A 14,785-nucleotide genomic window follows, 5' to 3' on the forward strand; every position below is an offset into this window, starting at 1 on the left:
GTGAGGTGAACCATGAGAGACTATGGACTCTGAAAAACAATCTGAGGGTTTTGAAGGGGCGGGGGGTGGGAGGTTGGGGGAACCAAGTGGTGGTATTATAGAGGGCACAGATTGCATGGAACAATGAATACTGTTACACTGAAAAGAAATTTTAAAAATATGAAATTCTGATACATGCTACAATATGGACAAACCTTGAAAACATGCCGAGTGAAAGAAATCAGACACAAAAGGACAAACACTGTATGACTCCACTTATGAGATACCTCTAATAGTGAAATTCATAGAGAAAGAAAGTGGAATGGTGGCTGCCAGGGGCTGGAAGGATGGCAGCATAGGAAATTACTGTATAAGGCGTATGGAGCAAGATGAAATGAGCTCTGGAGATGGGTGGTGGTGACAGTTATACAACAAAATGGATGTATTTAATACCACTGAACTGTACACACACACACACACACACACAGATTCAGGGCACCTGGGTGGCTCAGATGGTTAAGCATCTGCCTTTGGCTCAGGTCATGATCCCAGGATCCTGGGATCGAGTCCCACATTGGGCTTCATGCTCAGGGGGAAGCCTGCTACTCCCTCTGCTTCTGCCTCTCTCTCTTTCTCTCTCTCTCTCTCCCTGTCTCTCATGAATAAATAAATGAAATCTTTCAAAAAAAGATTCAAACAGTAAATTTATGTAATGTCTATTTTATAAATACATACATAAGTACATAATACAGTCTATTTAACAAAAACTGAGCACTACCCTGCCAAGCATCAAACGCCAACCTCCAGGGATATTTGAGCACTCAGCCTTGGAGGCTTCAGGACACAGGGCAAAGCTCTAGAGTAATTCCAGCTGTAACTACTTATTTCTGCTAACTCAGCCCACACGCAGTGATAGGAATTGCGCATTACTCATATGCATGAATACCAGGAGGCCTGGGTCATTGTGGCCATTTTAAGGACTTCCTACTGCAATATCATTTCCCCATCTCTCTATATGGATTACTGGGAATGTTTTCTTATAACGTGACGGTTAGTCCCAGATAATTTGCAAATATTTACTCTAGCTATTTCAGACAAGCTTTGAGGGTTTATTTGCCATAGAACATTTTTAATTTTTCAGTAATATTATAATTTAAAAGTAATACAAGTCACTATTTAAAAAAAAAAAGCAATACCCTGGCCAGCATCGATTGCCCAAGGAGATTAGAGCATCCAAAGCCTTGGCCACTTGAGGGGCACCTGGGTGACTGAGACTGTTAAGCGTCTGCCTCCAGCTCAGGCTGTGATCCTAGAGTCCAGGGATTGAACCCCACATCGGACTCTCTCCAGAGAGCCTGCCTCTCACCCCACTCATGCTCACTCTCTCCCTCTTTCTCTCAAATAAATAGTTGAAAGTCATTTTAAAAAATAGTTTATCAGGGTGCCTGGGTGCCTCAGTTGTTAAGCGTCTGCCTTTGCTCAGATCATCATCCCAGGGTTCCGGGATGGAGTCCTGCATTGGTCTCCCTGCTCAGTGGGGAGCTTGCTTCTCCCTCTCCCACTTGCTCTGCTTCTAGTCCCTTTCTCGCTGTGTCTCTATCAAATAAATAAATAGAATCTTTAAAAAAATAGTTTATCGAAGCCCTGGCTGGTTCAAGACCCAAGGGGAAATCTTTAGCATAATTCCAGGCTTGACTACTAAGCAGGCATTTACGAATTTACTTAACTTCTCCTAATTTCCTATGGCCTGATCTGAATTAGTGATATAACAAGTAGCTCACATAGCTGTTAAGATCAAGGGACATCTTGGTGCGCCTGGGTGGCTCAGTTGTTAATTGACTGCCTTCTGCTCAGGTCGTGATCCCAGGGTCCTGGGATCCAGCCCCACATCAGTCTCCCTGCTCTGTGGGGAGCCTGCCTCTCCCTCTCTCTCTCTGCCCCTGCTTGTGTTCCCTCTCTCTCTCTCTCTCTCTCTCTGTCAAATAAATAATACAATCTTAAAAAAAAAAAAAAGATCAAGAGAGATCTTGGGAGCCTGGTGCTCAGTCCCTCACACACAGGGCCTTCCAGGGTGAAAGGCAGGATGAAATCACAACACCACATGAGCTATTTTATAGACCAGTGACCAGTCCCCTTATACTTTAGGGGAGTGACATAGTATCACTCACTGCCTGAGTATATGGCCCAGACAGTGGGCCTGGGTACACTGTATACTGCATCCCCTTTGACACAAAGCCACCTACATCCACCAGCCCTCTCTGGTCACTGTGATTCTCTAGGTATTCTGGAAAGGCTAAATGACACTTCTGTTTATTTTTCTATGAGCCACATTAGTAGTTGTCTGACTAGTCCTTGAACCCACAGCATCAGCATTACCTGGGAACTTGTTAGAAATGTTTATCCCTGGGCCTCACCCAGACGCAGTCCAGCAATCAGCCTTTGAGCGTCCTACAGGTGATAAAGGGCAAAGTTGAAAATCCTTGGCTTTAATCCAGAAATAACTGATAGTTTTATATGTTATCACCTCTCAGAGCCTCAGTCTCTTCAGTGAGTGTGAAAAATTGCACCACTTCATCACAGTGGTGTGAGGAATAAATGGGAAATCCTTTGCAAATGGTATCTGTTGATACTCCTGTGTTGGAAGATGAATTACCTCCCGGAGCTGGGAAAAGAACAAAAATCCTTACACCATTTCCTTTTTTAAATATCCCGAGACTGTCCTAAAAATGTACTCTGTTGTTCTTATGTTTCCTTAGCTGCGACTATAATGAAAATATAGTGAGAAAACTATGTTATAATGACTGGCACAGAATAAAATTTCAACATATACTAGTCCTGGCCTACCTTAATTTCTCTCTCAAATAAAAAATATGACTTTGGGGGCACCTGGGTGGCTCAGTGGGTTAAAGACTCTGCCTTCAGCTCGGGTCATGGTCCCAGGGTCCTGGGATCAAGCCCCACATCAGGCTCTTTGTTCAGCGGGGAGCCTGCCTCCTCCCCTCTCTCTCTGCTTGCGTCTCTGCCCACTTGTGATCTCTGTCTGTGAAATAAATAAGTAAAATCTTTTAAAAAAATGACTTTGACATAAACTACATGGAACACAGCTATCATAGACAGCATCTGAAGATGTAAGCAAGAAGTAAATTATGCATACATTTGCATAGCATATAAGCTTTGGTGCCATGTCTTCATTGATGGATGTGAGTTCTGAGGGAAAAAAATACTCCCACCATTTCCTTTTATTTCAGGTGCTTACTGGGCCTTAGTAGTTTAGTGCAAGTTTGACATTGGAGGGGAATTATTCCTGACTGATCACTGTGGCTAGAGGTTTATCAATGTGCAGTCAACAGCAGCAAATCTGAGCCTCAAGGCTTTAATGCAAACATTACCATCCCGCCTAGAACACCTTCTGTAATACACCAGCCACTCAGTACATTGTAATGAATTAATTAATAAATAAATAATAGTGACTTCTAGGCTCAGTCTCAGCTTAAATTTACACATTATCTCAGTAAAGCTAAGGGGAGGGAAGGAAGATTATATATTGAAGATTTGTTTTTTAAAAACTGGAAACAATATGCCAAAATGTCAACAGTAATTTCCTTTGGCATATATATTTCTATACTTTCATAAATTTCTACAGAGAACAAATAATAACTGTTCACAAAACTAGAAAAAAGTAAGCTGCCTTTAAGGATTTTGGTACGTAATACTACATAAAGTTGTATGAGACTAAATGTGGGTCAATTCCTTAACTTCTTTTTTTAAAAGATTTTATTTATTTGTTTGACACACACACACACACAGAGAGAGAGAGAGAGTACAAGCAGGGGGAACAGGCAAAGGGCCACAATCACGATCTCGGGTAAATGCAAAGAAGCAGGTTCTGAGCACCACTGTGCCTCAAGCTTTGTTCTGGATGTTTGAGATACATTAGTGAACAAAACAAAGTCTTTGCCCCCCCATGCAGCTTATATTCTAGATTCTTAGAATATAGAAGAAGAAACAAATAGTAAACAACAAAATACCATATGCGCTATAATGTGAGGTAGTGATGTGTGCTATGAATATGCATGTGGATATGAGGCTTAATAGATGGAATTATTAGGGATGCCTGGGTGGCTCCTTCGCTCAAGTGTCTGCCTTCAGCTCAGGCCATGATCCCAGGGTCCTGAGACTGAACCTCATGTCAGTCTCCCTGCTCAGTGGGGAGCCTGCTTCTTCCCTGTCTGCCATTACCCCTGTTTGTGTTTGATCTCAGACTCTCTCTTGCTCCCTAACTTGCTCTCTCTGTGTCAAATAAATAAATAAATAAATAAAATCTTTTTTTTAAATATGCAATTATTATAACGTAAACAGCTTGGAGAAATGGCTGATGCCAATTCTGGGGTATTTAATATATAAGATAAGGTTAGGCTATCTTGTCATATCATTCAGCAAAGAAGCTGTCAAAGATTGCTGGTGTGTGTTGGGGGGGTGGAAATTAAAATACTGAGGTCATAGCCAAAGGAAACAGGAGATAACCTGAAAAGGCTTCTACTGACCAAAGATGGAACCTGAGCATTTTTTTAAAGGCTATATTAGATGAAAACACATTGAATATAATTTTTAGACTATTAAGATCGTTCTCAAAAAAGATAAATAAATGACTCTTAAATATGTGAAAAAATATTCATCCCTACTCATAACAAAAAGCATATAAATTAAAAGTAAAATGAGATGCAATTTCTCATCAGATTGACAAAAATTCAAAGGTTTGATCACATAGATTTCTGATGAGGCTATGAACAGGAACTCTTGTGCTTTGACAGTGAGAATATAAAATCGTACCACCCAGTGGAAAGGAAATGGTCAAATCTAATAAAATTACATAAGTATTTACACTTTGACCCAATAATCCCACTTCTAGAAATCTATCCCAAGAATACATTGACAAAAATTAAGATATATGTATTAATTTATGCATTTCAGTCCTGTATGTGATAGCAGAAGGTTAAAAAAAAAGTCCATCAATAAGTGACTGCTTGAATCAACTCTAATATATTCATATGTCAGAGTATTATGCAGCTGTAAAAAGAATGGGGAATACGTATTCTATATGCTACATGGAGTGATCTGATGATATTACTAAGGTGAAAAAAGCAAGGGTGGCTCAGTGATTTAAAGCCTCTGCCTCCAGGGTCCTGGGATCAAGCCCCGAATTGGGCCCTCTGCTCAGCGGGGAGCCTGATTCCTCCTCTCTCTCTGCCTGTTTGTCTGCCTACTTGTGATCTCTGTCTGTCAAATACATTTTAAAAATCTTTAGAAAAAAAAAGAAAAAAGGAAGGTAAAGTGAAGTATAAATAGCATGCTACCATTTATCTAAAAGGGGAGAGAGGGAGGGATGAGTACACAGATGATAGAGATAGGAAATGATAGAAAAATAGGTCTTTTATATCAAATCAAGATAATAGGTAGACTCTCAATCCAATTCTATCTGGAATTCAAGCTGTGGGGAGTGATAATAGCTAGGTGGTCCAGCTTTGTGAAGATCCACAGGCCCCTAGTCACCCATCTTCCCAATAAGACCATGACCAAGAATTTTTTTTAGAGAGGGAGGTGGGAAGGGGCAGAGGGAGAGAGAAAAAGAGAATACTAAGCAGGCCCCACACCCAGTGTGAAGCCCAGTGTGGGGCTCAATCTCACAACCCTGAGATCATGACTTGAGCTGAAATCAAGACTTTGACACTTAACCAACTCAGCCACCCTGGGGTCCCTAGGCCACCACCCAGTTTTTTAAGAAAAAAGTCAATTCAGCTGAAGAAACAGTAAAGAAAGAACCCAAGAGAGCCACAGGTTGCAGCCAAACCCATTTCTGCAAAAGTTGAAACTAAGACAAAAACAAAAGGCAACAAGAAAAGATAAACCTTTAGGGAAAATGTGTGAACATGACAGAAAGGAGAAGAACCACCAGAGTGGCTAACAAAAACACTAAAGACTTCAGGAAAGAAGAAAAAAGAAAGGAAAGCATGGTCTCTGACGTAGCAAGACAGAAAGAAGTTGAAGTATGCCAGTTAGAACTGGCATACCTATACTGTCTTATCAGACATCACAGTACATCTCATCTTTTATAGTACAGAGGAATGGTTTCTATCAACCGTTTTGAAAATTTAAATTTCTTAGCAGCTCCAGAAACACATTTTTTAAAATGATTAAATTCAACCTTATACTAGTATACTAAAATATATATTTAGATCAGTGTAAATGAATGCTTTGTTTAGGAAGCAAAATCATGTGCTGTCTGCTTGTTTCTCTGTAAAGCCAGAAATCAGTGGGTTATTGAATTAAAAGAGGCTTTGACTGCATCCCATAGACTGGAAGCAAGGGTAGTTTTTACATCCTGTCATAAAAGTCACAACTAAATGGTAAAGTTGAGTCACAATCCTTCAGTTAACATGTCACACATTTTTCAAATTACTTATTCATGTTGTTGTATTAACTATATCAGAAATCAAGAAAGCTCTCAAGGATAATTGGGATCATGTCAAAAGCATTCAGCAACCATTTTGAAAAGAGTCACAATGGCCAATTTCAGTATCATTAAAAATAATAACTGCAAGAGCTTGGGAAGATGGCAGAGTAGGAAGACACTGAGGCCACTCCATCCTCTGCTTACAACTAGATATCATCCACATCCAAGTCAACAAACCAGAGAGAGATCTGAAGACTGACAGAACAAACTCCACAACTGAAAATAGAGAAGAAGCTCCATCTGAAAGGTTAGGAAGGCCAGAAAAGCAGAGAGAGGCTGCCTACAGGAGGAAGGAAGCTATGTGTACAGAGAGGACAGAGAAACAGGCCCTCCCACTAGGGAGTTCACAGGGGGGACACTAATCCCCATAACTCTGGCTTTAAATGCCAGAGGGTTGGAATTCCATGAGTTTGTAAAACCAGTGGGACTAGGAGCCTGGGGCTTTAAAAGTCAGCTGAACTGAGCCAGGAGAGCCACTGACAGCTGTGCCTCTGCCCTTAAAGAAACAGTAGCCTTTGGAGAGGCAACATAAAAACGGCAGTTTGGAATAGAGAAACCAGAAACAGACCTTAAACTCTATGGTCAACTCATCTTCAATGAAACAGGAAAGAAGATCCCATGGAAAAAGGACAGTATTGTCAATAAATGGTGCTGGGAAAATTGGACAGCCACATATAACTGGGCCATTTCCTTACACCATACACAAAAATCGACTCAAAATGGATGAAAGACCTCAACATGAAACAGGAATCCATCAAAATGCTAGAGGAGAACACGGGCAGCAACCTCTTCGACCTCGGCTGCAGCAACTTCTTGTTAGATACATCTCCAAAGGCAAAGGAAACAATAGCAAAAATGAACTATTGGGACTTCATCAAGATAAAAAGCTTCTGCAAAGCAAAGGAAACAGTCAACAAATCTAAAAGGCAACCTACAGAATGGGAGAAGATATTTGCAAATGACATATCAGATAAAGGGCTAGTATCCAAGATCTATAAAAAACTTACCAAACTCAACACTCAAAAAAACCCAAAAAATCCAGTCAGGAAATGGGCAGAAGACATGAACAGACATTTCTCCAAAGAAGACATACAAATGGCCAATAGACATGTGAAAAAACTGCTCACCATCACTGGGCATCAAGGAAATACAAATCAAAACTGTGATGAGCTACCACCTCACACTGGTCAGAATGGCTAAAATTAACCACTCAGGAAACAACAGATGTTGGTGAGGATGCAGAGAAAGGGGAACACTTTTACACTGTTGGTGGGAATGCAAACTGGTGCAACCACTCTGGAAAACAGTATGGAGGTTCCTCACAAAGTTGAAAATAGAGCTACCTTATGATCCAGCAATTGCATCACTAGGTATTTACCCAAATGATACAAACATAGTGATTTGAAGGGACATATGCACCCTAAAGTTCATAGCAGCAATGTCCATAATAGCCAAAATATAGAAAGAACCTAGATATCCGTTGACAGATGAATGGATAAAGAAGAAATGGTATATACATACATATATATATGCATATATATATATATACCTATATACACCTATATATACCTATATATTCCTATATATAGATATATAGGAATATTATTCAGCCATCAATATATAGGAATATTACTCAGCCATCAGTAAAGAATGAAATCTTGCCTGTGCGATGATGTCATTGGAACTAAAGGGTATTATGCTAAGTGAAACAAGTCAGTCAGAGAAAGACAAATACCATACAACTTCACTTACATGTGAAACTTAACAAAGATGAACATAGGGAAGGAAAGGAAAAATAAAATAAGATGAAAACAGAGAGGGAAGCAAACCATAAGAGATTCTTAACTAATAAGGAACAAACTAAGGGTTGGTGGGGGGGGCTGGGGAGATGGAGTAACTGGGTGGTAGGCATTAAGGAGGGCATTTGATGTGATGAGCACTGGGTGTTATATGCAACTGATGAATCACTAAATTCTACCTCTGAAACTAATTACATAGTATATGTTAACTAAACTGAATTTAAATTAAAAAAAGTTTTTTTAAATCCTGCTGACAATATACTCCATCAACTCTATCTCCTTCTTTTCCTAATGGCATGCTTTTACTAAGGATAATCTGAAACTTCAAAGGCTTCTTTGGGAAATTTAAGATCTCCCCCAGATTTGTTCCTCTAAAGCCTTTACCTGACCATCACTTCTGCTCTTCCTTCCCCGTTTCACCTTTTTTAAAATTATGTTTTTATTATGACCAGTTGGCCAAAATATTGTACACCATTAGTTTTCGATGTAGTATTCAATAATTCATTAGTTGCATATAACACCCAGTGCTCATCAACACACATGACCTCTTTAATATCTATCACCCAGCTACCACATCCCCCTCCCTTGTGTAACCCTCAGTTTGCTTTCTAGAGTCCAGAATCCCTCATGGTTTGTCTCCCTCTCTGATTTCTTCCCATTAAGTTTTATCTCCCTTCCCCTATGGTCCTCTGTGCTATTTCTTATGTTCCACATATGAGTGAAACCATACGATAATTGTCTTTCTCTTTTGATCTTCCTTTTAGTTCCCTTGAATCCTTTGCTATGTCCCCTTTCAAACTCTTACCTCCTCCATCCTTCTGTCCATTCTGGCAGACTTACCTTCCCACTTAAGCTCCCCACAGTCACTTGAACTGTGGGCTCCTTACCTTCTGTTGAGGTCCCTCAAGGAATTCAAGGACTCCCAAAAGTAACCACCTGAGGCTGAATGGGGAGGGGAAACAGAACTAGATGTTTTATCCCTCAGATGGCTGTAGAGACATATCCAGACAGCTGCTAGGTGTCTCCTCAGTCACTAGCCTAAAATTTGGTCACAAGCCTCCATGAAATTACATATAATGGCAAAATAAAACCATAAGTGTCTGCTTCAAAATATTAGTAAACAGGTGACCTTAATTTGTCTTGTTTGCCAGAAACATTATTTAAATAAAAATATAAGGTGGAGATGAGCGGTAACTATTTTATATAAATAAATGAGTTTGTATTACTAAGTTTTACTGATTAATGGTTATAATTTTAGAAGAAAAGATATAAGACCTCTGTTTGTGTCTGTCTGTATATTTATGTCTCTATGCATGTATATTAGGCATAAGTGTTATTTTTTTTTTGTCTCTGGGAGGTATTACCAAAATGATTTATAAAATCACTTAAAGAACTTCTGTTCAGATTGGCTTAGTGATAAATGAGCATTTAAATAAATTAAGTATGCCCAAAACTCTCAGAAATGTAGAAATGAAACTAATCCAAATGTGTTTTTAAAGTTCACATGACCTAGGATCATTGTTGGTAAATAAAGCTAGTTTTAAAATCACTGGTAGAATCAAAACAAGCGTGTCTTCAAAATTGTCAGCATTAAATATGATGCAGACATAAAAAGGTTTTCTGCCTAGGTTTACTAATCAAACAAGTATATGTTAAACGCTCGATGTTTAAAATTATAAAACTAAAAATCTAAGCTAGAACAAAATGTAAAATATAAATCAATCACGTGATACATGTCAAGCATGTCAGTAAAAAAGGGGGAAGAATGGAAGAACCATCTACTTAAATTTTTAGGATCTTTGCTTCTATTATATTTCTAACACTTCTCTGATTTGTCAACAAGAAAAATAACTGAAGATGATGGCTAACTTTAATGTCTCATGAAAGTTTCACGACAAGTTCAAGCATTATTGTTAAGAACAAGTAAATTAAATCCACGTAAGTGGGATAAGAGTTTATAAATGAACTTTTCAACAGTAATTATGCTTTATATCTGCTTAAAAATAGTTTCAAAAGTCTTTTTGATAACTTGAAACCTAAATGATGGATATTCATTAAATATCTAGGTCATTTCCAAGTAAGATGAAATATTAAAACAGTAATTGCTGAACATAAGATTAAATTTATTTACTTTTGGCATCTTGGTTTTTTTTTTTTAAGATTTATTTATTTATTTGAGGGGGGAGTGGCAGAGGAAAAGAATCTTCAAGCAGACTCCCAGCTGAGCACAGACAGACACAAGACTAGATCCCAGGACCTATGAGATCATGATCTGATCTGAAACCAAAACTGACTGAGCCACCCAGGCGCTGTTTTGACATCTTGTTTTTATATGATTTAAAGAAGCTAACTATATTTGAGTCTGCTAATAAGCATGAGAAATTGTACTATGAAAAAGATATATGCCTCTGGAAATAATTAAATGAAGTATCCTTAAATTTGCTGCAGAATGGTAGACAGTTTATAATCGCTTACTTCCTAGTTTTCTCTCCCAGAGAAAAGGAGGATGCTACTAATGCTTAAAAATTTTAATCAATATATGTACGTGAAACTACTAGGGATAATAAAAGTAAAGAAAACACTTGGGGCGCCTGGGTGGCTCAGCCAGTTGAGCATCAGAATCTTGATTTCAGGTAGTTTACAAAAGTATATAAACAGTGATTTTACAGTCCAAAGTAGTGTGTTATGAATACGCAAAAAAAAAAAAAAAACCCAAAAAACAGAACTGGGAGGACTTGGATCAAGATGTAAATGACGATATATCTGGATAGTGGTGTTTTTTCTGTTTTTGTTTTTGTTTTTGTTTTCAATTTATTTATTTTCAGAAAAACAGTATTCATTATTTTTTCACCACACCCAGTGCTCCATGCAATCCGTGCCCTCTATAATACCCACCACCTGGTACCCCAACCTCCCACCCACCCCCCGCCACTTCAAACCCCTCAGATTGTTTTTCAGAGTCCATAGTCTCTCATGATTCACCTCACCTTCCAATTTACCCCAACTCCCTTCTCCTCTCTAACTCCCCTTGTCCTCCATGCTATTTGTTATGCTCCACAAATAAGTGAAACCATATGATAATTGACTCTCTCTGCTTGACTTATTTCACTCAGCATAATCTCTTCCAGTCCTGTCCATGTTACTACAAAAGTTGGGTATTTGTCCTTTCTAATGGAGGCATAATACTCCATAGTGTATATAGACCACATCTTCCTTATCCATTCATCCGTTGAAGGGCATCTTGGTTCTTTCCATAGTTTGGCGACCGTGGCCATTGCTGCTATAAACATTGGGGTACAGATGGCCCTTATTTTCACTCCATCTGTATCTTTGGGATAAATACCCAGGAGTGCAATGGCAGGGTCATAGGGAAGCTCTATTTTTAATTTCTTGAGGAATCTCCACACTGTTCTCCAAAGAGGCTGCAACAACTTGCATTCCCACCAACAGTGTAAGAGGGTTCCCCTTTCTCCACATCCTCTCCAACACATGTTGTTTCCTGTTTTGTTAATTTTGGCCATTCTAACTGGTGTAAGGTGATATCTCAATGTGATTTTAATTTGAATCTCCCTGAAGGCTAATGATGATGAACATTTTTTCATGTGTCTGATAGCCATTTATATGTCTTGATTGGACTGTTTATATACTTTTGTAAACTACCTGAATCTCTAAAGCAATTGCTTAGTAAAGACAGACTTCTAGATGGATAGCTAAACAACTGAATGATAAAAGCTTACAAACTGGAATTTGGGGAGGCAGGAAGATCCTTCCCAGATGAAACATACCCTAATCATACCAGATGCCCCTCCTTGCAATTTCTCTCAAAAGGACATGACTAATTTGCTCCTCAAAATATTTGCATAAATGGTAAAGTTCCCATGGAATCAGAGGGAAATTAATTAATCTAGTTTAAAAGTTCACTTTTGGGGAGAAAAACACGAGACTAATATGTAAATAATGGACATGCAAATGCAATTATAGTCACAGAGGTAAAAAGTCATGTAAAATTGATAAAATTTGCAGGCTTGTATGAAAATAAAAAAACCAAACTCTTCCATCTAAAAAAAAAAGAATCTTGATTTCAGCTCAGGTTGTGATCTTGGGGTTGTGGGATGGAGCTCCCCATTAGGTCCCATGCTCAATGGGGGCTCTGCTTGGGAGTCTCTCTCTCCCTCTCCATTTGCCCCTCCCACCTCTAAAGTAAATATTTTTAAAAAATAAATTAGAAAGAGAAAAAAACCTCTGTGTGCAAGGAAAGGAGGATGTGTTTTTATAAGGAAAAAAATAATAATTTTGTCATAAATTAGAACAACTGATTGTTCCAGAATGAGAAAGAGGAAAGAGTAGGAGAAAAACTGAATGTATACTTAACACATAAGTTGTAGGACGTTTGAGGAAATGGAATTTTACGTGTGGTCAAATTGCTAAGATAGAGTAAATTTATAAGTTTTTAAAAAATGAGTCAATATACAAAGAACACTGGTGCAAGACTAGAATTTGGTTTTCTATTAAAAATGACAGAGTTTTCTTAGATTATTGGTCTTCTCTTTAAAAAGGGATCATATAAATGTTTTTCTTTACCTTTTAACTAATCTTCTTGGGAAAGCAAGATATTATGTCTTATCAAAAAAATTTCCTGTGCTTCGTGTTGTTTTTATCAAGTCTTTGATTAGTTAAGAAAACTGAATTTCTCATATTAAGAGCTAAAATTTTTATTTATTTATTTATTTGACAGACAGAGATCACAAGCAGGCAGAGAGGCAGACAGAGAGAGGGGAAGCAGGCTCCCTGCTGAGCAGAGAGCCCATGGGGGGCCCGATCCCAGGACCCCGAGATCATGACCTGAGCCGAAGGCAGAGGCTTAACCCACTGAGCCACCCAGGTGCCCAAGAGCTAAGATTTTTAATAGCTGTGTGACTCTCTGTATTTGTCTTTGAAATATTTTAATTATCATTTTGGTTAAATGGATAGCTAAGTACTGTTTCACAGTGATCTGTGATCCTATTTAGCCAAGTGTCTAAACCTTTTGACATTTTGACAACTTTCCCAAATAAAATTCTAGATGGAGTCTTTTGAGTTCAAACTAATTTTGAAGTTTCCCAGATGGTCCCTGGAAATTTTCAAAAGGCTTTTGTCTCTCACCTTGTAAAAGAAAGATATTAAGCCAATTAGATTTATTTGGTATGTTTAATTACATGGGAAGCCTTGTCAAATAAGTGATGATAAACCTTTTCAGTTTATATGTGAATGAATACGTATTACAAATATAGATGCTGCAGAAATTGTGAAGTTCACAGAAATTTTTCGATACCTTCCTTGTCCAGTTATTTATGTTAAAATGTATTTCACAGAAATAACTAAATTTCTTTACCAAAGTTACTTTCATCAGATCTGTACCCATGGCTATTTTAAGTCACTTATGATTCACAGTTTTTCTTCTCTAAGAGCATTTGATTGTTCTCAGAAGGCATTCTTCTCAGTCAGCTACTGCAAGAATCCTCTGTGATGACATCACTTGAATAACCTTGAGATGATACCACTGGACTAAGATTTCTAGAACTACTTAAGAAGTTGATAGAGTCATAAAACTGTTAACTCAATTGTAAGCAGAACCAGAGTTGAATTATAATTACTTGAGACTTAATGAACAGATGAGGATAATTATAATTTTTTGTGAGTCTTTGTTTGAAACATTGCTGGTTCTTTAATTTTTGTTTTAAGATCTCTAAGGAAACTTTTTCTCTTTTCTCTTAAGTTATCTATAGCTTACAGCAATTTGAGAAAGTATACTTCGTGAACAAAATGAAACAATTACTTTTTCTCTCTTTTTGATCCCTCCAGAATTTGGAAACTTTTAATGGGTATTCTTATTTTTATCTCAATATAGTTAGTTGTGTAAGTTCAATAAGAATCTGTTGTCCTTTGAAACAGGAAAAAATTGAAAATATTGGATATATGTATAATTTATATAAATATATATATATGGCTGGAATGTCATATTTGAGAATGTGCATAGAATTAGATATGATCAGACAGCTTTAATGAACTAAGGTTGACTTTATGGAGAATTAAGCCCCTTGGAAATGCCACCTGGAAACTTATAGAGCCAATAAAGCCCCTGGAAAAGCCACCTGGTATCTGTAAGTGTTCCCCGTCCTATAATATGAATAAGGAAGGTCAATTCCTGGCAGGCCCAGGAAGCTCAGAATATTTGGAGGACCTCAAAAAAGAGGAATTCACCTGAATCCATAGGTATTGCATGCAAAGTCTGATGGCTATTCCTTGGCTTGGCTTCTTTGCCTTGAAAGGCTTTTAGAAGTCCAATCTAAGACACTTTTGAAAAGTTTCAGCAAAGCAACCTTAAAAAGAGTTTACATGGTCAATTGCTATACTTGCACTTAGGTAAATAATCAGGCCAAGTTTAATGAGATTAGGATTATTTTGCAAACTAATTATTGTGATGATCTCTGATAGCAACGGGGGTGAGTACTGAGAA

At 38.0% G+C, this 14,785-nt stretch overlaps 1 protein-coding gene across 1 annotated transcript in view; it reads right to left on the minus strand.

Moving 5' to 3' along the window:
• Nucleotides 1–14,785, minus strand: part of ARMCX1 (armadillo repeat containing X-linked 1) — a 106,666-nt gene that overhangs the window by 67,815 nt on the left and 24,066 nt on the right. The gene's annotated exons all lie outside the window — the stretch shown is intronic.

This window comes from Neovison vison, chromosome X (genome assembly GCF_020171115.1).
Source record: "Neovison vison isolate M4711 chromosome X, ASM_NN_V1, whole genome shotgun sequence".
In the NCBI taxonomy this organism is placed as follows: Eukaryota; Metazoa; Chordata; class Mammalia; order Carnivora; family Mustelidae; genus Neogale; species Neogale vison.